General features: G+C 43.7%; 2 pseudogenes; one reads left to right on the top strand and one right to left on the bottom strand.

The window, feature by feature from the left end:
* The first annotated feature begins 352 nt into the window (after positions 1-352).
* Positions 353-963, top strand: LOC114504262 (annotated as a pseudogene).
* Positions 964-13,658: 12,695 nt separating this feature from the next.
* On the bottom strand, positions 13,659-15,577 carry LOC114503967 (annotated as a pseudogene).
* Positions 15,578-24,679: the final 9,102 nt, after the last annotated feature.

The raw sequence follows: 24,679 nt of genomic DNA, 5'->3' as shown, positions 1-24,679 counted from the left end.
GAAAAAATAATGAAGGAAAACTTCCCTAATTTGGAGAAGGAAATAGACATACAAATCCAAGAAGCAGAGTCCCAAACAAGATGGACCAAAGAGGACCACACCAAGATACATAATTAAAGGCCAAACATTAAAGATAAAGAGAATATTAAAAGCAGCAAGAGAAAAGCAGGAGTTCCCATAGGACTGTCAGCTGATTTCTCAAAAGAAACCTTGCAGGCTAGAAGGGACTGAAAGAAGTATTCAAAATGATGAAGAGCAAGGATCTACAACTTAGATTATTCTATCCAGCAAAGCCATCATTGAGAATGGAAGGGCATATAATGTTCTTCCCAGACAAGGTAAAGCTAAAGGAGTTCATCATCACCAAACCATTATTACATGAAATGTTAAAGGAACTTATTTTTTAAAAAAGGGTCAAAACTTTGAACATTAAAATGGCAATAAATTCACAACTATCAACACTTGAATCTAGCCCCGACTGCTGGTCTCTCCTTGTGGCCGTGGTGTGAGAACAGAGAATTGCGGTGGCCGGAGTCATGGCAGGACAGGCATTTAAAGTTTCTGCCCTCTTTGACTGTATACTGGTTGAAAGGTGTGCTGCAGAAACTGTAACCAAAGGAGGCATTATGCTTTCAGAAAAATCTCAAGGAAGAGTATCTCAAGCAACTGTAGTAGCTGTTGGATTGGGCTCCAAAGGAAAGGGTGGAGAGATTCAACCAGTTCACTTGAAAATTGGAGATAAAGTTCTTCTCCCAGAATAAGGAGGAGCCAGAGTAGTTCTAGATGACAAGGATTATTTCTTATTTAGAGATGGTGACATTCTTGGAAAGTATGTAGACTGAAATAAATCACTATTGAAATGGCATCATGTGCTGCAGTGCATTCCTTTGAAGTACTGAAATCTTCCATCATGTAAATAATTTCCATGTCTCTTTTATAATAAACTAATGATATCCAAAGTAATGACATCCAGTGTCTTTTTCTAAATAAAAATATATAAATAAATGGTAAAAAAAAAACCACAATTGAATCTGAAAAACAAACTAAGCAAACAAGCGGAGCAGAAACAGAATTATAGATATGGAGATCATTTGGAGGGCTATCAGCTGGGAGAGGGAAGGAGGGGAATGGGGAAAAAGGTGCAGGGTTGGTAGGTACTGAATAGGCAAGGAGATATTAAGAACAGTATAGGAAATAGAGTAGCCAAAGACCTTATACACATGACCCATGGACATGGACTAAAGTGGGGGAATGTGGGTGGGAGGGGGTTGCAGGGTGGAGGGGAGTGAAGGGGGAAATGGGACAACTGTAATACCATAATCAATAAAATATATATTTTAAAAATATTTATTTACTTTTAGAGAGAGGGGAAGGGAGAGAGAAAGAAAGGGAAGGAGAGAGAAACATCAGTATGTGAGAGTTACATCAATTGATTGCCTCTCACACAACCCAAACTGGGGACCTGGCCCACAACCCAGACATGTGCCCTGACTGGGAATTGAACCAGTTATCATTCAGTTCTCAGGCCGGCACTCAATCCATTGAGCCACACCAGTGAGGGCAATAAAATATATTTTTTTAAAGAAGTAAAGAGAGGAAAAGAGACAATGATGTGGGACAAAAACACTGGTCAGTTGCCTCTCACATGCCCTTAACCAAGGACCTGGCCTGAGATCCAGGCATGTACCCAAACCCGGCATCAAACTGGGACCTTTTGGTCCACGGGATGATTGATGCCCATCCCATGAGCCAGCAAAACCAGTCAGGGCATGACCTTGGTTGTTCTGAGAACTGGTCAGACATTTTCTAGGACATCCCTCTTGGAATTTGTCTGATGTTTTACCCACAGTAAGACTGGGATGGTGTGTTTAGGAAGGAAGATCACAGAGGTGAAGTGGTCGTCAATCACATCCCATCAAGGGTGCTGGCCATCAACATTGTCTATACCTATTGAAGTTGGCCTGGATCTCTTGCCAGCAGAGTATCTGTCAGATGTCCCCCACTGTAGGCTCTCCCCACCCCCCAATTCCTTACTGTATACTTTGGAAGGAAGTTACTTTGTTCAGTCCACACTTGAAGAATGGAGAATCATATTCCCACTTTTTAAGGTTGGATACTTACGTAAATTATTTAGAATTATTCTGCGTGGGAGAAATCTCAGAAAAGTGGTGCTGACTTTTGGCCAAGATGGAGGTGTAGGTAGATATGCCTTGCTTCCTCACACAATGAAGGACAACAACCAATTTAAAAACAAAAAATAGCCCTGCCTGGTGTGGCTCAGTGGGTAAGTGCTGGCCTGTGAATCAAAGGATCACTGGTTCCATTCCCAGTCTAGGGCACATGCCTGTGTTGTGGACCAGGTCTCCAGTAGGGGGTGTGCAAGAGACAACCACACATTAATGCTTCTCTCCCTCTCTCCTTCCCCCTCTCTAAAAAATAAGTAAAATTTTTAAATATATATATTTTATTGATTATGTTATTACAGTTGTCCCATTTCCCCCTTCACTCCCCTCCACCCTGCAACCCCCTCCCACTTTATTCCCCCACTTTAGTTCATGTCCATGTGTCATAAGTTGTCTAGCTACTATATTTCCCATACTATTCTTACCCTCCCCCTGTCTATTTTCTATGTACCATCTATGCTTATTCTCTACCTTTTCCACCTCTCTCCTCCAATTGCCCTGTTTCTAACCCTCCCTGTGATCTTCATTTCTGTGGTCCTGTTCCTGTTCTAGTTGTTTGCTTAGCTTTCTGTTTTTGTTTTAGGTGTGGTTGTTAATGATTGTGAGTTTGCTGTCATTTCACTGTACATGTTTTTTATCTTCTTTTTCTTAGATAAGTCCCTTTAATGTTTCATAGAATAAGGATTTGGTGGTGATGAACTCCTTAACTTGACCTTATCTGAGAAGCACTGTATCTGCCCTTCCATTCTAAATGAAAGTTTTGCTGGATAAAGTAACCTTGGATATAGGTCCTGGCCTTTCAAGGCTTGGAATACTTCATTTCAGCCCCTTCTTGCCTGAAAGATCTCTTTTTGAGAAATCAGCTAACAGTCTTATGGGCACTCTTTGTAGGTAACTGTCTCCTTTTCTCTTGCTGCTTTTAAGATTGTCTCCTTATCTGTGATCTTGGGTAATGTAATTATGATGTGCCTTGGTGTGTTCCTCCTTAAGTCCAACTTCTTTGGGACTCTCTGAGCTTCCTGGACTTCCTGGAAGTCTATTTCCTTTGCCAGAATGGGGAAGTTCTCCTTTATTATTTGTTCAAATAACTTTCCACTTGTTGCTCCTCCTCTTCTCCTTCTGGTACCCCTACAATTTGGATGTTGGAATGTTTACTAAAGATGTCCTGGAGGTTTCTAAGCCTCTTCTCATTTTTTTTTTGAATTTTTGTTTCTTCATTCTTTTCTGATTGGATGTTTTTTTCTTCCTTCTGGTCCACTCCATAGATGTGAGTCCCAGTTTCCTTCCCATCACTATTGGTTCCCTGTACATTTTCCTTTATTTCACTTAGCATAGCCTTCATTTTTTCATCTAATTTGTGACCAAATTCAACCAATTCTGTGAGCACCCTGATCACCAGTGCTTTGAACTGTGCATCTGATAGGTTGGCTATCTGTTCGTCACTTAGTTGTATTTGTTTTGGAGCTTTGATCTGTTCTTTCATTTGGGCCATTTTTTTTTTTTTTTTTTTTGTCTTGAACCGCCTGTTATGTAGTGAGGGGTAGAGCCTTAGGTGTCTACCAGGGCAGGGCAACCCAGTTGTTGGGTTGTGATGCTGTATGTGGGGCCGGGGTCCGAGAGGGAACAATGGCACTTCCTCTACTCTCTGTTGGTTTCAGTCCCTTCTGCCACTTCCCCCAAGCAAACTGGGCCGTTCTGGTGCTGATTCCCATGTGGGTGGGTTTGTGTACATTCTAGGACCCTGTGGGTCTCTCCAATGAACTCTCCTGTGAGACTGGGAGTTTCTCCCAGCACTTCAACCCCACAGGTGTTTTCAATTGGTGTTTTGAGGCTTTAGTTCCCCACACTGGCACCTGAGTTGCACGGTCTGTGTTGCTCCCCAGTTTCACCTGGTTTATCTGTACATAAATGTGGGACCTTCCAGTCCGCCAGCCTCCTTGTGCGCCATGCCCCTCCACAATCTGCCACCTTGCTGGGCCCGCCAGCTGCTGCCTTGCGCACCTGGAGTCACCAGCCACCGCTTTACCTCGATCCTTCTATGTCCGGCTGCCCAACTCCTCCCCTCGTACTGGTCTGGATGAATATGTTTACTTTGACTGCTTGTTTGTCAGACTTCCATACAGTTCAATTTTCTGTCAGTACTGGTTGTTTTTTGTTTCTAAATTGTTGTTGTCCTTATTTTGGTTGTGTGTGGAGGTACAGTGTGTCTACCTATGCCTCCATCTTGGCTGGCAGTCCTAAGTAAAATCTTTAAAAAATGTAAAAACAAAAACAATCAGAACTGCCAGAAAATAGAAGTATACAGAAATCTGACAACCAAGGAATTAAAGAAGAAACATTCATTCAGACAGGTAGGAGGGGTGGAGATGGGTAGCCAGGGCAGAGAGGATGTGCAGCAAGGAAGTGGATCAGGCAGGTGAGGCAGTGGTGGGTGGAATGGGCAGTCACACATTCATGTGAAGATAAGCTGGGAGGAAAAACTGGGGAGCAAGATAGACCATGCCACTCAGGGTTCCAGTGAGGAAAAAACCCCCTCAGAACCTTTGGCTGTAAATACCTGTGGGGGTTGTGGCAGTGGAAGAAACCCCCAGCCTCACAGGAGTGTCTGTTGGAGAGACCTGCAGGGTCCTAGAACATACATTAACCCACCTACCTGAGAATCAGCACCTGAAGGGCCCAATTTGCTTGTGGGTAGGGGGAAGTGACTGAAGGCCTGTGGAGAGCCAAACAAGCAGCATTGTTCCCTCTCTGACCCCTCCCCCACATACAGCACCACAGTGCAGCAATGTGGGTTGCCCTACCCTGGCAAACACCTAAGACTCCATCCCTTACAATGTAACAGGTGCACTGAGACAAAGAAATATCGCCCAAATGAAAGAACAGACCAAAACTCAAAGAAAACTAAGCAATGAAAAGATAGCCAACCTATCAGATGCAGACTTCAAAATACTCGTAATCAGGATGCTCACAGAAATTATTTAATAAGGACACAAAATAGAGGAAGAAGCAAAGGCCATGCAAAGTGAAATAAAGAAAAATATACAGGGAACCAACAGGGAAGGGAAGGAAACCAGGACTCAAGTCAATGATTTGGAACAGAAGGAAGAAATAAACATTCAGCTGGAACAGAATGAAGAAATAAGAATTCAAAAAAATGAGGAGAGGCTTAGGAACCTCTGGGACAACTTTAAACGTTCCAACACTCAAATCATAGGGGTGCCAGAGCAGAAAAGAAGGAACAAGAATTTGAAAGCTTATTTGAAAACATAATGAAGGAAAACTTCCCCAACCTGGCAAAGGAAATAGACGTGCAAGTCCAGGAAGCTCAGAGAGTCCCAAAGAAGCTGGACTCTAGGAGGAGGACTCCAAGACACATTGTAATTAAATTATCTGAGATTAAAGACATGGAGAGAATCTTAAAAGCAGCAAGAGAAAAGGAGACAGTTACCTACAAAGAGTGCCCATCAGATTGTCAGCTGATTTCTCAAAAGAGACCTTACAGGCAAGAAGAGGCTGGAAAGAAGTATTCCAAGTCATGAAAGGCAAGGACCTACATCTAAGAACACTCTATCCAGCAAAGCTATCATTTAGAATAGAAGGGCAGAGACTTCCGGTCAAGATGGAGGCATAGGTGGATGCACCATACTTCTAAGCACAACCAAGATTGGAACAATAACAATTTAGAAACAGAATAACATCCAGGACTGACAGAAAATTGATCTGAATGAAAGTCGGACAACCAAGAAGTTGAAATAGACTCATTCATCCAGACCGGTAGGATGGGCAGAGACGAGCAGCCAGGTGAGGGTCTCAGAACAGAGAGCAAAGAGAGTTGGGCCCATAAGGCATCCGGGGGTGCATAAGGTATCCAAGGTGCACAAGACCGCAGTGGGTGGACCCTGGGTGCACAAGCGGCAGCTGGCAGACCCCAGCTGAGGGGTGGCAACCAGCAAATCCAGTGAGGCGGCAATTGTAAAGCAAGGCAGTGCGTGCAACCCAGTATCCCAGCTCTGGGAAATAGAGGCTTGGGACACTGATTGAGGACACCTGTGGGAGTTGAGGCAAATGGAGAGACACCCAGCCTCACAGGAGAGGTCCTTGGAAGGTCCCACGGCGTGCACAAGCCCACCCACATGGGAATTGGCACCAGAGGGGCCCAGTTTGCTTGGGGGAAGCAGCAGAGGGGACTGAGGTCCCATGGAGAATGGAGCAACCGCCATTGTTCCCTCTTGACCCCACCCCCACATACAACATCACAACCCAGCAACTGGGGAGCCAAGCCCTGGTGAACACCTAAGGCTCCACCCCTCACCATAACAGGCACGACCAGACCCCCCCCCCCCAAAAAAAAGGGAGAGAGATGGCTCAAACAGAACAAATCAAAGCCCCAGAATCCATCCTTTTAAGCGACCGAGAGATAGCCAACCTATCAGATGCACAGTTCAAAACACTGGTGATCAGGAAGCTCACAGAATTGGTTGATTTTGGTTGCAAATTAGATGAACAAATGCAGGCTACAATAAGAGAAATGAAGGAAAATGCACAGGGAACCAGTAGTGATGGGAAGGAAACTGGAACTCAAAACAATAAGAGTGGATCAGAAGGAAGAAAGAAACAACCAAACAAGAAAGAATGGAGAAATAAGAATTCAAAAAAATGAGGAGAGGTTTAGGAACCTCCAGGACATCTTTAAACGTTCCAACATCCGAATTATAGGGGTACCAGAAGGAGAAGAGGAAGAGCAACAGATTGAAAACTTATTTGAACAAATAATAAAGGAGAACTTCTCCATTCTGGCAAAAGAAATAGACTTCCAGGAAGTCCAGGAAGCTCAGAGAGTCCCAAAGAAGTTGGACCCAAAGAGGAATGCACCAAGGCACATCATAATTACATTAGCCAAGGTAAAAATGAAGGAGAGAATCCTAGAAGCAGCAAGAGATAAGGGGTCAGTAACCTACAAAGGAGTTCCCATCAGACTGTCAGCTGATTTCTCAAAAGAGACCTTGCAGGCAAGAAGGGGCTGGAAAGAAGTATTCCAAGTCATGAAAGGCAAGAACCTACATCCCAGATTGCTCTATCCAGTAAAGCTTTCATTTAGGATGGAAAGGCAGATACAGTGCTTCTCAGATAAGGTCAAGTTAAAGGAGTTCATCATCATCCAGCCCTTATTATATGAAATTTTAAAGGGACTTATCTAAGAAAAGAAGATAAAAAAAACATGTATAGTAAAATGACCTCAAACTCACAATTATTAACAACCACACCTAAAACAAAACCAAAAGGAACTAAGCAAACAACTAGAACAGGAACAGAACCACAGAAATGGAGATCACATGGAAGATTATTAGCAGGGAGGGGTAGGGGGAGAATGGGGGGAGAGGTACAGGGGATAAGAAGCAAAACTGGTAGGTACAAAATAGATAGGGAGGTCAAGAATAGTATGGGAAGTGGAGAAGCTAAAGAACTTATAAGTATGACCCATGGACATGAGCTATATCAGTATGGCCTCCTGGTATTTTATACTCTGGGTTTCAACCCAATACTACTTTATTTATTCATTTTTTTATTGCTCAAATCTATCAGACTTAGTCCTTGGGGTCTCTTCCAGGTGGCTCCCGTGGCTCTTTGACCCCCTCCCATCAGTGTTTTTGGCTTTTTTTCATTTTGTTTTCTTTGGAGCACTTCTTTACTCTCTGGTACTATAAGATGTACCAGGGTCATCTCATGTATTTCCTGCCCCAGTCCTAGAATCAGCCATTTTTATGAGCCTGGTTCCTTTTATTATAAAATGGTGTTAGAAACCAAGATGTGAGCACTAGGACTGCTTGTTGCCACAGGAACCAGTTTTCTTTTTAGCTCATCAATCCTTTATAATTGCCCACAATGCACCTAGTATAGGCACTCAGCCCTGGGGATACAGCAATAACCATGCCAGATATGTCATCTGCCCTCACAGAAGTCACAGTCAACTTGTGGGAACTAGCTTAACAGCAGCTTTGACACTGACTGGCCCTTTTCAGCAAGTGTTTGCTGGTGCTGCTGAGGAGGACAGAATAAAGTAGGACCCAAAGATGTCCATGTCCTAATCCAGAACCTGTGACTATGTTACCTTACCTGGCAAAAGGGACTTTGCAGATTGGATTAAGTTAAGTATATGGAGATGGAGAGATGATCCTGGACTACCTGCGTGAGACTCGTGTCATCACAGGAGTTCTTATCAGAGGGGGGCAGGAGAGTTGGAGTCAGAGGAGTCAACAGCAGCAGAGGTCATAACATCATTGTTGGCTTTGACGGTGGAGGAAAGGGTCACCAGCCACAGGTTGCAGGCAGTATCTAGAAGCTGGAAAAGGCAAGGAAGCATTCTCTCCTAGAGCCTCCAGAAGGACCACAGTCCTGCCAACACCTTTTTAAAAAAATTGTTGTTCAAGTACAATTGCCTCCATTTCCCCCCCGCTCAACTCTCCTCCATCCCACCCACTCCCAAAAGGTTTTATTTATTTTTAGAGAGGGAGGGAGAAAGAGAAAGAGAGATCAATGTGTGGTTGCCTCTCACGCACCTCCTGCTGGTGACCTGGCCTACAACCCAGTCACGTGCCCTGGCTGGGAATCAAACTGGCAACCATTTGGTTTGCAGGCTGGCACTCAATCCACTGAACCACACTGGCCAGGGCCCTGACACTTTGATTTTAGCCAGGTAGGTTACTTTCTGCCTTCTGACTTCCACAGTGATATGGTGGAAAGCCATGACATCTGAATCACTTACAGGGTTCCATATGTGTGGGGGGTTATTTTGTGGACATACGAAATGGTTTTAAATCCCTAACAGCTGAGACATCAAAGCAGAATGCTCATTCCAGGACAGAAGCTGGGCAGGTCAAAACAAACTCAAAGAACTTTTTGACACTTGAGCTCTTTGGGGGCTCGACTTCAGTTTAATAACACCTCAAGTACCAAATAGGCTAGTTGTGTAGAAAAACCAAAAAGTTTTACTTCCTTTTCCTTAGGCAGCTGAGTTTATTTTCAGGTTAGCAACAGTTTGGAATTCACCTTCCTGATTAGTTCAGAACTGGAGGAAGAACAATAGTGTCTCCTTTGGGGCATTGGTCACCTGTGGTTCCTGTTTCTGACCCAGAAAGCCTGGCCCTGGAGGAGCACAGTGATGCAGGGCTCCCCTTCAGGAACTTCTGTGCTAATAACTTCCCAAGGGTCAGGGAAGTGTTGCTTATTTGCAAAAGGCAGGTGGCACTGCATCCTCAGGAACATGAGTAATGCAGGCACCAAGCAGAACATCTAACACACAAGGACTACTATCATATCAACAAGCCCATAAAGTTCTGTGGTTAATGCCCCAAAGAGTAGAAAGGGCTCCACTTCCTGTCTTAGAATCATGGCTGCTTGAACCCCGCCTTGTGAGATAACGTGGGTCACAGAGCTCAGTGAGCTTGGCAAGTTTTATTTTTCAGAATTACCTTTCTGGATCTGACTCATTACCCTTGGATTCCAGTATCTTTCTGGCAGGAATGACAGTGGACACTTCATCTCCTGTAGAGTCCAAGGTTAGAACATGCTTCACTGGTCTGGTTCTCAGGGTCACAGAGTGGCCTGATTCCTCCTGTTGTCCCAGGAGAGCAGTGTGAATGGGGACCACTTTCACTTCCAGGTGCTACCACCCTCCTCATTCCTGCCAGTGACTCATAGTGGCCAGTATGCCTTTGGTTTGCATTTTTAAGATTTCCTTTTTAATCCATCTGTTCTTTTTCACGTTATATGAGTTCTCTTTCTTGCTTTGTCTCTAAATATTTTATGTGTATTTGTTGGATTTTGGGGGGTGCTTGTTAAAAAAATTTAAGCAGAAATTCAGTGGTTTCTGGTACAATATATTCACAAAGTTTTGCAAACATCACCACTATCTCATTCCACAACATTTTTATCACCCTAAAAGAAACTCCATGCTCCTAGGCAATCACCCACTAGCCCCTGGAAACTGCTAATCTGACTCCATGAATATGCTTCTTGTGACCACTTTATCTAAATGGGATCATACAATAGGTGGTCCTTTGTGTCTGGCTCCTTTCACTAAGCATAACTGAGCACTGTTTTCCCCAATTTTTCCTTCATAAATGAGATGGAGGCTTCATGCTTATCAGTCACTGGCAGGTGGTCAATTTGCTGTGACAATTCTCCAGCCTTGTTCCTGGTCCAGCATCCCCTGGGAAACAGGCCAGGAGCTCACAGATTTGCCAGCTTTCCCTGCAAGGCGCTTCCCACCTGCCCCCAATGTGCTGGGGCAGGACCACCAAGGATGGGTGTTCCTATTCCTAGTTTCTGACTGATGCTGGCAACCTCCACACTCCATGTATCACAAAACCCTCAAATCTTGCTTCCTGGACCAAAAATCCACAAGCACACCCAGCAGCATTACTCAGAGCCTCCAGGCACACTAAGCTCTGATCATGTGCAGCACGTTTCCCAAGATGAACAAACCAGGTGTTATCAGTCTATTAAAAGCTCAGTCAAGTTAATCAGAACCAAAGGAGCAAAGACAGAAGAGACACTTCACAGGAGGGTGAATAAAGTCAACAAACGTCAGTGCCTACACTGAGTTGTCAAGGTGGGGCCACAGGCAGGGCCTAGTCAAGGTGAAGATTGTTGCAGTGCTGCCAAGGCCCCAACACCAGCTTTCCTCAGTAGGTTGGTGGTCATATTCATCCAAAAGACTGTGGAAGATACTTACCAGCATATGAAAGGGCTCATTGTCTGCCCTTGTGGTTATACTGCTGAAAATTATCCTGTACTGCCCAGGGAAGGGCTGTCCAAAGGAGGATGTTTCTTACCATCTTTAATGAGGTACCCTTGGGTTGGCAACTATACAAATGCCCAGCAATGAAGCTGGCTTGGTGAATTGTCCATTCACTAGAAATGGCATTATAAGGTCCACAACCATACTGAGTAAGAGTAGCTCCTTGGATGGAGCTTTGTGGACACAGTTTAATCTTCATATTGAGCCTGTGAGTTGGGTACTATTAGCCCCATTTTACAGAAGAATCAAGTGGGCCTGAGGTTACACACTCTTAGAAGAGCTGCAGAAGGGGGCCAAGGGTCAGGACCAGTGAAGCCCAGAACTCATGCATAGAGCCTTGATACCAAAGTGCTCCTGATTTAGGGCAGAGCAAAGAATTAAACCTTACTTCTTCAGGGTCTTCCACCTATGTCTGGAAGGGTGGGTGGGGGAGCAGAGAAAGGGAAGGGGATGGGCCAGCACTGAGGAAGGGCCAGCCCTAAGGTCGATGTACAGGAGAAAGGACTAAGCAGGATGCAGATAAGAGGTGATGGGGGCCTGGGAGCGTGGACAGGCCGGGAGAAAGGTTTGCATGAACCACTCAGAAGGAGAGTACATCCTGGTGGGAGTCATTTGTCCGTGGTGGCATCTGTGGGGTGTTATTTCCACTCCCCCACCTAACCATGACCCAGTGGCTTAAGATGCATGAGTAGGAGGGGAGGAGACAGCCTCAGTAGTGCAGTTAAAGATGGCTTCAGAGCAGGGAGGTAGGGAAGGCATTGAGGCTATAGAGAAAAGGTTTGTTTTCATTTTTATTCCTTCCTTCATCCCTAAGATGTGCTGCCATCTTTCTCAGCTGCATCTGGGTGTGAGTTCACTAGTGATGCCATAACAAAACACTGGGTGGCCTATGAACAACAGAAATTTAATCTCTCCCAGTTCTGGAGGTGAGAGGTCCAAGTTCAAGGTGTCAGCAGGGTTGGTTCCTTCTGATGCCTCCTTCCTTGGCCCATGGACGGCTGTCTTCTCCCTGTGTCCTCACATGGTTGTCCCTCTGTGTCCTAATTTCCCCTTTTTATATGGACACTAGTCCTGCTGGATCAGGGGCCTCCCTAATGACCTAATTTTAACTTGATCACCTCTTAAATGCCCGATTTCTAAATACAGTCACAGTCTGAGGTCCTGGGGTTAGGACTTTGACATATGCATTTACCCATGACACTGGGGAAACGTCATTCTGCTACAGCCCACTGGGTATTGGCAGGCTTGGGCAGGGGAACTCAGGTGACCCTTGTCACCCAAAGGCACCGCCTGGTATTCCACAGGTCAAAGGGCCAGGATTCTAAGCTTTGGACACCCCATTCTCTGACAAGTGAGACTGCCACTGGGTCCCAGCAGGAGGACAGTGCCGCACATTAGGGGCTTGGGCTCGGTGAGGGGCTACATGGAAACACACAGAGTCTGCCCAGAGCAGCTACAAACTAACACACGGGCAGTGGAGGAGAAATTCAGGAGCCAGTGGTAGGTAGATAGGCAATCTCTCCAGAACAGCCCTCCTACCCCCAAGAGTAGGGTTTTTCCTGGAATCACCCCCAGGGAAGTCCCACTGGATACATGCTTGCCTTCCTCCTCCTCTCTGAACAGTGCACCAGGGCTTCCTCTGCCTAGATCCCTGCTGCCCTCCTTCCCCAGCCAATGCCCCTGCCCCTTTCTCTAGAAATGCAGTTGTTCTGCTCCCACTGAGAGATGAGGCACACCCAGTATAGAGGCTGGTTCTCAGTTAAGCAGTCAGCCAGCAGGAGCACTGCTCTCCCCAGTTGCAGTGAGTTCCTTATGGGGAGACATGAGTCCTATCCTCTTTTGTATCCCCAGCACCAAACACAGGGCCTGTAGGGGTCAAAAGTTTGCTGACCAAATGAACAAGCAGCAGAACCTTCTTACAAGGGCCAATGGCAATAAGATACTAGTTGGGGTTTATCATGTCCAGACAGAGCCCCCCTGCTCCCTCCACCCTCATACACTGGGTCAGACCACCCACACTGGGGTCCCTTCCATGGTGGGTCAGATAGGCACCCCACTCCCATCCTGGCCCAAGGAGGATGCACCCAACTCCAGGGGCATCACTAACAGGAACACTGTGGGGTGGCAGCAACAGGGAGCTGGAAGGGAATGCCTAGCCTCAGTCACCCCTTTTTGCTGCCAGGGCCCCTTTTACCTGCTGCCCCATGAATGAAGTAGCTTGTTCCCCACCTGGTGACTCTGGTGACTGACACAGTCTCAACAGGTGTTGGCACACCATCTGCCGTACTCACCTTCCCAGTGCAGGGACCCAGAGGCCAGAGAAGGCCAGGCTCAGGGTAGGCATGGAGGTGCAGAAACACTACTCTTAGATCCATCTTCCTGGGGCTCCAGGAACTTCTCTAGATAATTCCTAGAGAACTCCAGAGGTAGGAGCTGAGGGGTAGGGGCGACTTTTAGGTATCAACCTAAAAGTGCAGGAGTTCAGGGGTGGGAGGTTGTAGGCAGGGGTGGGAGTAAGGCAAGAAGGGATCAGAGATGTTGGGTTTCTTGGAGTTGGGGAGACTTGAGAGCTCTTCTTGGCGTTTATCCATTGCCAAAGGAGGTGGCTGTGGAAACAGGCAAAAGAGGAAAATAGGTAGTAAGAGAAGAGTGGTGATGAACATATTAACCATGTTTTTGTTTGTTTGTTTTTGCTTGAGAAAGAGCACACTTTATTGGGATTGGAGCACTGTACCACAGGCACCCCACACATCATGCTGAGAAAGGCCCACAATGCACAGGATGTGTTGCTAATGGGGATCAACTAGAATGAGGCTCCTCTGGGCAACTTCCCCCAACCTGCTCCCTCCAAGGGGTCAGTCAGTCACTCCCAGCCATTTCATTGAAGGCAACTGTGGTTTACTAGAGACAGAGCCCCTCACAGGTGCCTTCTTTTTTTTATAGAGAACATTTTCTTTAAATTCTTCGAAGTCTTCATTTGTTACTTTCATTCTCTATTTCTCAAAGCCATCAGACTGGCCTCTGTATGGATTGCCGTGATGTCAGTACCAGAGTAGTCATCGTTAGCCATGATCAAGTTGTCCAGTATCATGTCATCAGCCAAAATCATTCTGCTTATGTGGATCTGGAAGAGGCACTTCATGTCTTTTCATAGGGGAAGGGAGAGCTCAATCTTCCTGACGGTGAGGCCAGGTTTGATAAGTGCCAGATCCAAAGTTTCCATTCAGTTTGTGGCCATGATAACTTTTATATCTCTCCTTGAATCAAATCCATCCAACTATCCAACAGTTCTAACATTGTTCACTGAATTTTTCTCTCGCTACCAGAATTTGAGTCATACCTTTTTGTCCCAATGACATCAATTTCATCAATAAACACAGTGGGCCCTGGCTGACATGGCTCAAAGGATTGAGTGCCAGCCTGTGAACCAAAATGTTGTTGGTTCAGTTCCTGGACAGTGCACATTGCCTGGGTTGGTGGTCAGGTTCCCAGTTGGGGTCGTGCGAAAGGCAACTGATCGATGTATCTCTCACACGTCGGATGTTTCTCTCCCTCTCTTTCTCCTTCCTTTGCCCTCTCTCTAAAAATAAATAAAGAAAATCTTCCAAAAAAAATAATAAACACAGTGGATGGTGCATGTTCCTCAGCAACTCAAAACAATTCCAGAATGCATTCAGGCGCATTGCCTCGGTACTTCTGAATAAGGTCAGAGCCAACCACTCTCAAGAAAGTGGCTGAGGTTTGGTTTGCTACTGCTTTGGTTAGTAAGATTTTGTCTGTGCCAGGTGGACCATAGAGAAAGCCCATGTAGGGGGCTTTATATCCATCTCTCTATAATATTCAGTATGTATGAGAGGAAGTTACAGATTCCTTAATTTCCTGGGTTTTGTTGTCCAACACCCCAATGTCAGCATAGGTCTCCTGGGGGCCTTTTCCACCTTCATCATGGTGACCAAGGGATCCATTCACCTGTCAGCAGTCTTATGCCGGCATGAACCTTATGGTTAAGCAGGGCAGAGCACCCCAGTTTCAGTAGATCCTTGTCTACAAATGAAAGAAGCTGATGTATTGTTCTGAGCCCATCGATGTAGACACTATGGCATGTTGTCATCAATGATCTCTTCCAAGGCTTCTACCAACATCAGGGTCCCCCTCAGATTTTCCTCCTCTTGCTTTTCTTCCAAATGCTTCATTTGTTCCTGAGTTCTAATGAATTCTTCTTCCATGAGAAGATAGTATTTAATTCTAACTTCAGTAACTCCAACAGCACTGAGTGTGAGGTGTCACCAGTGGCAATTTGCTGGAAGCATCTGCTATAACAAAGCACTGATTATAAACAACAGAAATTTAGTCTCTCCTAGTTCTGGTGGTGAGAAGTCCAAGATCAAAGTGTCAGCAGGGTTGGTTCCTTCTGAGGCCTGGTCCCTTTGTTTTCTTCTTCTTTTTCCTTACTCTAGTTGGTATAGGAGGTTTATATTTCTTTTTCTTGTCCTTGTCATCTTTCTTGCTATGTTCAGGACCACTGCCACCACTCTGACTTTGACCCATCTTGACTCAGCTGCTCAATCACATTTTTTACTTTCAGTATTTTATGTTGCTTTAAAATCTTGGGGTTTTGCTGATCTGGGACAGACTGCCCCTCACAAGGCTAGCTAATTCCTAGAGAGAGCAAATGACTCTCCTGAGGGTGGGCTTTTCAAACAACCAATCCAGAGCTCACACTCCAGAGCTCACACTCCAACCACCACCTTCAATCCCTGGCTTCTTTACCAGGCTTTCACACTCCAGGAGGCAATATGCTCCTGCCCTAATCACCCCAGGGCCAGGTACCAGGCAACTAGGAACAGCACCTTTGCCCCAGAGCCTGCAGAATTATTCACACTAGCCAATTCCAACTATGCTTACTCTGCCATAAAGTCAATTAAAAGTATCTAATTTGAGAAACCAAAAGAAAAAACAATGAAGAAAAATGACAGACCCTGATACTCCTTTGGGATACTATCAAGTGTAAAGCATACATATAATGGAAGTCCCAGAGGATAAAAAGACAAAGAAAGAAACTATTTGAAAAAAAAGATGGCTGAAAACTTCCCAAATAATATCACTCATGTATCTATACATCCAAGAAGCTCAAACTCCAAGCAGGATAACTCAAAGATATCTACATCAAGAAATATAGGCCTTGGTCACATAGCTCAGTTGTTTAGAATGTCATCCTGAAGCCAAGGTTTTGGGTTCAATCCCCAGTCAGGGCACATTCAAGAATCAACTAATGAAATAAGTGAAACAACAAATCAATGTTTATTTCTCTCTCTCCCCTCCCTCTTTCCCTTCCTTTCTCTAAAATCAATTAAAAAAGAAATATAATCAAATTGGAAGATAAAAATAAATCGAATCTTGAAAGCAGCAAGAGAGAAGTGACTCATCACATACAAGCAATCTCCAATAAGATTAACAGCTGATTTCTCATCAGATAGCATGGAGGCCAGAAAATAGTGAATGATATTTAACCTGCTAAAAGAAAAAAAAACACCTGTCAACCAAGAATTCTGTACCTGGTAAAACAGACTTTCAAAAATGAAGAAGTTTAGGTATTCCCACATAAACAAAACTTAAGAGAGTTTGTGGCTAGTAGACCTGCCTTACAAGAAATACTAAAAGGAGTCTTTATCCTTTTAGGAGAAATGAAAGGATATGAGATAGCAACTCAAAGCCTTATGAAGAAATAAAGAACACTGGTAAAAATAATTACATAAGTATTAAAGTCAGTATTATTGTATTGTTGGTTTGGAACTCCCCTTTTTTTCTATATGATTTAAAAGACAAGGAATGAAACTCATTATAAAGCTATTTTCATGGGAATATAACATAAAGATATAATTTGTGATGATAACAATACAAAGGAGGAAGAATGAGAAGAGTTTTGTATATCATTGAAGCTAAGTAGGTATTAATTCAAACTAGATTTTTACAAGTTGAAGATATTAACTGTAATTCCCTAGGTAACCAGTAAAAAAAATAAGTAAAAATATACAGAAAAGGAAACAAGAAGGTAATCAAATGGTACACTAAAAAAATCAATTACATACAAAAGAAGGTAGTAATGGAAAGTTGAGTAACAAGAAAGGTATAAGAGATACCTTTAAAACAAATAGTAAGATGGAAGAATTTCTTCCTTATAGTGATTACTTTAAATATAAAAGGATTAAAGTTGTCGAGTAAGTTTAAAGCAGAGACTGACAGAATGGATAAAAACTGTGACTCAACTCTATGCTATCTACAAGGGACTCACTTTAGGTCCAAAAAGGTTGAAAACAAGAGTGGGAAAGGGTGTACTGTGCAAATAGTAACCAAAAGAGAGCTGAATAACTATACTAATATCAGACAAAAAAAGATTTAAAGTCAAAAATTGTTACAAGAAACAATGGAGAACATTACCTGTTGATAAAAGGGTCAATCTATCCAAAGGATATATCATTTATAAACATATGTGTACTAAACTACAGAGCCCCCAGATACATGGCTCAAACACTGGCAGAATTAAAGGGTGAAATAGACAATTCTATAATAGTAGTTGGAGACTTCAATACTCCAATTTCAATAACAGTGCAACTTGACTGATATATATAAAACACATCACCCAATAGCAGAATACATATTTTACTCAAATGCATATGACAAAGACCCAAGAAAACAGAATTTATTTATAAAAAATTGTGTATTCTTACATGTTTGAACTTCAGTCACCTCCAAAGTACTCTCCATTTGATGAAATACACCTATTGAGACTCTTTTCCACTGCTCAAAACCATTTTTGAACTCATTGATTTTGATGCCTTTTAGTGCTTCTGCCATTTTTTGTTTCACCTCTTTCATATCAGGGAAATGTTTCCTTTTGGGGACTTTTCAGGGGAAACAAAAAAAAGTCACTCAGGGGGGAGATCAGGTGAATAGGGAGGGCGAGGCCCAGGTGTCATGCTCTTTTTGGTCAAAAACTGCTAAATACTCAATGCAGTGTGGGCAGGAGCACTCGTAAATCATCCATCATGAAATGGGAAAATGCATCGAAAGAATCTTCAAAAAAGATTCACTGAAACTGAACACAGCCTCTCACAGCAACACCTTCTGACCAAGATGCTTAACCTCCTCGTACAACCAAAATACGGACAACAACCAATTAAAAACAAAACAAAACAAAACACCAGAACTGCCAGAAATTTGAACTGTATGGAAGTCCAACAACCAAGGAGTTAAAGAAGAAATATTCATCCAGACCAGTAGGAGGGGCAGAGACTGGTAGCCAAGGTGGAGAGGATGCGTGGCAAGGCAGGTCTGGTTCCAGTGTGGGGAAATAAAGCCTCAAAGCCTATGGCTGTAAAAACCTGTGGTGATTGTGGTAGTGGAGAAACTCCCAGCCTCACAGGAGAATCTGTTGGAGGGATGCACAGTGTCCTAGAATGTACACAAACCCACCCACCCAGGAAAGAGCACCAGAAGGACCCAATTTGCCTGTGTGTGGCAGGGGAAGAGACTGAAAGCCTTCGGACAGCCAAGCAAGCAGCATTGTTCCCCCTCTGACCTCTCTCCCACATACAGTTACAATGCAGTGAAGTGGGCTGCCCCACCCTGGCAAATACCTAAGGGTCTGCCCTTTACAATGTATCAGATGCACTGAGACTAAGAAATGTGGCCCAAATGAAAGAGCATATGAAAACCCCAGAAAAAGAACTAAGTGATGAGGAGATAACTAACTTATCAGATGCCGGGTTCAAAATGCTGGCAATCGGATTCTCACAAAAATGATTGAGTATGGACACAAAATAAAGGAAGAAGCAAAGGCCATGCAAAGTGAAATAAAGAAAAATATACAGGGAACCAACAGGGAAGGGAAGGAAACCAGGACTCAAGTCAATGATTTGGAACAGAAGGAAGAAATAAATATTCAACTGGAACAAAATGAAGAAATAAAACTCAAAAAAATGAGGAGAGGCTTAGGAACCTCCTGGACAACTTTAAACATTCCAACATCTGAATCATAGGGGTGCCAGAAGGAGAAGAGAGAGTAAGAAGTTAAAAACTTATTGGAAAACATAATGAAGGAAAACTTCCCCAACCTGGCAAAGGAAATAGGCATACAAGTCCAGGAAGCTCAGAGAGTTCCAAAGAAGCTGGACCGTAGGAGGAAGACACCAAGACACATAATAATTAAATTACCCAAGATTAAAGACATGGAGAGAATCTTAAAAGCTACAAGAGAAAAGGAAAGAGTTACCTACAAAGAAGTCCCATAAGACTATCAGCTGATTTCTCAAAAGAAACCTTACAGGCAAGAAGGGGCTGAAAAGAAGTATTTGGAAAGTCATGAAAGGCAAAGGCCTACATCCATGATTACTTTATCCAGCAAAGCTATCATTTAGAACGGAAGGGCAGATAAAGTGTTTCCCAGATAAGATCAAATCAGAGTTCGTCATCACCAAGCTCTTATTATATGAAATGTTAAAGGGACTTATCTAAGAAAAAGAAGATAAAAAATATGAACAATAAATGACAACAAACTCACAACTATCAACAAATGAACCTAAAAAACAAACAAACAAAAAAAAACAAACTAAGCAAAAAACTAGGACAGGAACAAAATCACAGAAATGGAGATCACATGGAGGGTTATCAGCAGGAAGGGGGAGAGGAAGAATGGAGGGAAAGATACAGGGAAGAAGCAGCATAAATGGTAGGTACAAAATAGGTGGGGGCAGGTTAAGAGTAGTATGGGAAATAGAGAAGCTAAAGAACTTATGTGTATGACCCTTGGACATGAACTAAGGGGAGTATGCAAAAGGGAGGCAGAGCAGGGGGCATAAAGGGGAGAAAAATGAATGGGACAACTGTAATTGCATAATCAATAAAATATACTTAAAAATTCGCTGAAGCTGAACACAGCATCTCACAATAATGCCAGCTGACACACTGACACAGATGGGTTCCTAGAACACTCACCTAGTGGTAGAACCTTGGACTACATACAAGAGGCTCACCCCTTAGAAGATAATTCCAGATTTTTTTGAGTCCCCCCATCGTATAATACATTCCTCACTATAAACCATATATGTTAGGCCACAAAACATGTATCAATAATTTCCAAAAGATTGAAATCATACAAAGTATCTTCTCTGAACAAAATGGAATGAAACTAGAAATCAGTGACAGAGGGAATACTGGAAAACAGCACACTTTTAAACAACTAATGGATGGGTTAAAGAAGAAACCAAAAAGAGAAATTTAAAATAGAGTACTTTGAGATGAATGAAAATAAAATACAACATACCAATGTCTACAGGATACAGCCAAATTAGTGCTCAGAAATATATAGCCATAAGTGCCTACAGTAAAAAAGATCTCGAATAGATAACATAATGTATACCTTAAAGAACTAGACAAATAAGAGTAGGCTAAGCCTAAAGCTAGCAGAAAGAAGGAAATAACAAAGATTATAGTGGAAATAAGTGGAATAGAGAATTGAAAAGTGGGAGCATCAACAAAACCAACAGTGGTTCTTTGCAAAGATCAATAAAATTGACAAACCCTTACCTAGAAAAAAAAAAAAGAAAGAAAAAAACCAAGTAACTAAAATCAGAAATGAAAGTGAGAACTACTGACCTTACAGAAATGCAAAGGTGTATTAGAGTAACTATGAATAATTGTATACCAACAAATTAGATAACCTAGATCAGGGGTCCCCAACCCCTGGGCCACAAACCGGGACCTGTATGTGGCCTGTTGGGACCTGCGCTACACAGCAGAGGGTGAGCAGCGGGTGAGCGAGCAAGCAAATGAACGGGTCCCTGGTGCCAAAAAGGTTATGGACTGCTGAAGAGGAAATCCACAAATTCATAGTAACAAACAAACTACCAAAACTGATTCAAGAAGAAAATAGAAAATCCCAGTTCTATGGGACTTACTTTTCCCTCCAAGCAGGTGATTTTCAAAATCTTCTCAGGGGCCCAAGCATTTCCACATATCTGGGGTGGATGGGGATAAGGTGGCAGTCCTCTGAAGCCCCCAGCTCCTGGTTGAACCACACAGCTCTATTTGCAGTTTACCCTTGAACAAAAAGGGTTTGAACCATGTAGGTCCACTTAATGTGTGGATTTTTTTTCAATAAATATACAGTTGGTCCTCCATATTCCTAGGTTTCACATCTGCCGATTCAACCAACTGCACATCAAAAACAGTATTTTTGATCCACAGTTGGGAATCCATGGATGCAGATGGCTGACTGGATGCATTGTTCTATGTCATTTTATATAAGGGACTTGAGCACTCGAGGATTTTGTTATCTGCAGGGGTGCCCTGGAACCAATCCTCTGTGGATACCAAGTGACCACTGCAGTTAATTTTGGGGGAGTCAAAAGTTACATGCAGATTTTTGACTGCATGGTAGAGGGCTGATGCCCCTAATCCCTGTATTATTCAAAAGTCAACTGTGTTTTCATTTGTTTTCTCTTGGTGGCGGGGGCGGGGGGCGGTGAAAGATTCTGCACAGAATTTTTTAAGGAGTTGAACTCACCTGGATTTGACCTTGATAACCCTGTGAAGAAGACTCTTGTGAGATGGAGGCATCAGGACCCAGGGGCCGAGTGAGGGGCAGTGCCTTGCTGGGCCTTCTCTGAGGGAGGACATGTCCAGCTGTGGCAACAAGAGGTAGCTGCTGGTGCCTGGTGGGCAGGCCAGTGCTGCGGCCTTATGGGAGGAAAAGGACTGGCTGGGAAACTCCCAGCTGGGGTGGCCCTGTGCTCCTGCTTAAGTGGTTATTGAGGGTTCCCTGTAAGCCCTATGAATTTTAGGATCTGCTTTTTCATTTCTGCAAATAAGGTCATTGGTATTCTGATGGGGATTTAATTGAGTCAATCTACAAATCACTTTGGGGAGTGTTGCTCTTTTAACAGTGTTAAGTCTTCCAGTCTCTGAAGTGGGATGTCTTTCTTTTTACTTAGCTTTTCTTGAATTTCTTTCAGCAATGTTCTGTAGTTTTCAGTCTATACATTTTGCATTTCCTTAGTTAAATTTATTTCTATGTATTTTGTTATTTTGATGCTATTCTAACTGAAGTGGTTTTAAATTTCCTTTTCAGCCCTGGCTCATGTGACTCAGTGGATTGAGTGCCTACCTGTGAATGAAAGAGTCAATTCCCAGTCAGGGTACATGCCTGGGTTGTGGGCCAGGTCCCTGCTATGAGGTGCAGGAGAGGCAACCACACAGTGATGTTTCACTCTCTCTTCCTCTCCTCCCCTTTCTCTAAAAATAAATAAATAAAATCTTAAAAGAATAAATTTCCTTTTCAGATTGCTCATTGCTATTGTATGGAAATGCAACTGTTGTGTGTTTTTCTTATATAGTAAAACTGCTGGCTATTAGCTCTAATAGTTGAGTGTGTTTGCATGTGTGTGGTGTGTATGTGTGTGTGTGTGTGTGTGTGTGAGAGAGAGAGAGAGAGAGAGAATATGTGGCTTTGGTATCAGGGTTATGCTGATCTCACAGAAAAAAATGTTCCTCTTCTATCTTTTTTTTTAATTGAAAGAGTTTGAGAAGAATTGGCATTAATTCTTCTTTAAATGTTGGATAAAATTTATTAGTGAAACCGTCTGGTCAGGGACTTATCTTTGTTGGGAGGTTTTTGATTACTGCTTCAGAGTCCTTGTGTGTCATAGGTCTTTCAGATTTTCTGTTTCTTCTCCAGGCAATTTTAGTAGTTTGTTTCTAGCAATTTACCCATTTCATCTCTTATCTAATTTGTTGGCATAAAATTGATCATAGTATTCTCTTATAACCCTTTTTATTTATTTCTATAAGGATGGTAGTTATGTCCCCACTTTCATTTCTGATTTTAGTTGTTTGTTTTTTCTGTCTCCTGGGCCCCTGTTTTGCATCACCTCACCATTTATCAGTTGCTATTTTAACCCCTTTGTTAGGAAAATAAAAATGAAAAATCTCCATGACACTAGGGACTATATATCTCTCTTGTTACTATTGTAACTACCCAACCTGGCACATAGTAGACCTCAGTAAATGTGTCCTGAATTATTTCTTGCTGATGTGGGGCCTGAAAAGAACTGGGAAAGGGGCTTCCCCGCAGCCCTTAGGGGAAGAGAGGCTGTTGACTGCTGAGTGTTCCTTTGTATGGGCTGCTGGCCCTCCAGTGCATCTTCCACATGACCTTCCAGAGCTACAGCCCAGACCTGACAAAACCCCTCAGCAGCTCCCCAGTACCCTCTTAATAAAGCTCACCCATCTTGGCTCCATATGTAAGGCCCTGAGTAGCCTGTCTGCTTCTACCTTACCTTCCAGTATCTGCTGCCTCCACCCTCAGTTTCCTGCCTCAGCCATCCTGCAGTTCCCTCAAACATCCTGATCTGGCCTCTGACACACCCACTTGTCTTTTAGATCTCCACTCAGCAGCTGTTCCCTCTGGAGACCTGACAGGGTGCCCTCTTTGCCCCACAGCCTGTGTGTAGATGTTCCGCCAGAACAGGATCAGGCAACCAGGCAACATCTCGTGACTATCCCCCCACTGGTTTCCAGCCCCTCGGACGGGGGGGGGGGGGGGGGGGGGGGGGGGGGATTGGAGCCTCTGGTGTCTGCCCTTTGTCTTGGGTTCTCCATATATCACTTGGCACCTGTTTTGAAATGCAGATTTTTATTATGATGATGGCATGGTGAGGCCAACAGATGAGGAGATGGTTGCCCTTAAAAAGATATTTTGTTACAGATCCCAAGAGGTAGAGGCATGCTATGCCACCCAGAACCACATGGCAAGCACCAGGGCAGGCAGGAGGCAGAGGGAGAGGGGTGCATAGGTAAGAGACTTTACTGTGGTTTTCACAGGAAGGAGTGGGTAAGGCAGTGTGAGCAGATTCAGGATTGGCCAGTTTGAATAATGTCGGCATGCTCTGGGGCATAGGGACTGGCCCTGGTCGTCAGGCACCGGGTCCTCTGGGGCCTCTGCAGTGTGACAGTCAGATAACAGGGGTGGTTGGGGGTGTGGGTCTGGATTGGCTGGTTTGCATATGAAGGGTGCACAGCAAGGAACTGGCTAGTCCTGGGAGGGGAATTCCCTCCAGCTGTCAAAATATCAGGCTAAATAAGACATACTTGGAGCACAGAGGGTTTTTAGGGCAGTGAAATACTCTGATGGATCCACAAGGACAGATCCATGTCACCGTACACTTGTCCAAGCCCACAGAATGTACAACACCAGGAGTGATCTCTAATGTAAACAATGGACTCTGGGTGATGATGATGTGCTGGTGTAGGTTCATCACTGGTCACAAATGTCCCCTCGGATGGGGTGTTGATAACGGGAGAGACTGTGCGTGTGTAGGGCATAGGGTACATGTGAACTCTCTGTACCTTCCCCTCAGTTCTGCTGGGAAAATTAAAGTGCTCTAAAAGAAGAAACAACAAAAAATCACAAGCTGACCATTATCTGTGATTAGCACTACACTGTCCAGTAAGGTGGACACCAGAGACATGTGGCTATTTGGCACTTGAAACGAGCTGCAGTTATACAAGAAATCATGTTTTGAAGCTTTACTATACAAAAAGGAAAATATCTCATTAGTCATTTTTATTTGGTTACATGTTTAAATTATAATACAGGGGTATCTGTTCGATATTTCTCTCACTCTCCTTCCCTTCCTCC

This window comes from Phyllostomus discolor, chromosome 8 (assembly GCF_004126475.2).
Source record: "Phyllostomus discolor isolate MPI-MPIP mPhyDis1 chromosome 8, mPhyDis1.pri.v3, whole genome shotgun sequence".
NCBI classification, from domain to species: domain Eukaryota; kingdom Metazoa; phylum Chordata; class Mammalia; order Chiroptera; family Phyllostomidae; genus Phyllostomus; species Phyllostomus discolor.
The sequence above is the reverse complement of the archived record's forward strand: the minus strand, read 5'-3'. Positions and strand labels throughout refer to the sequence as shown.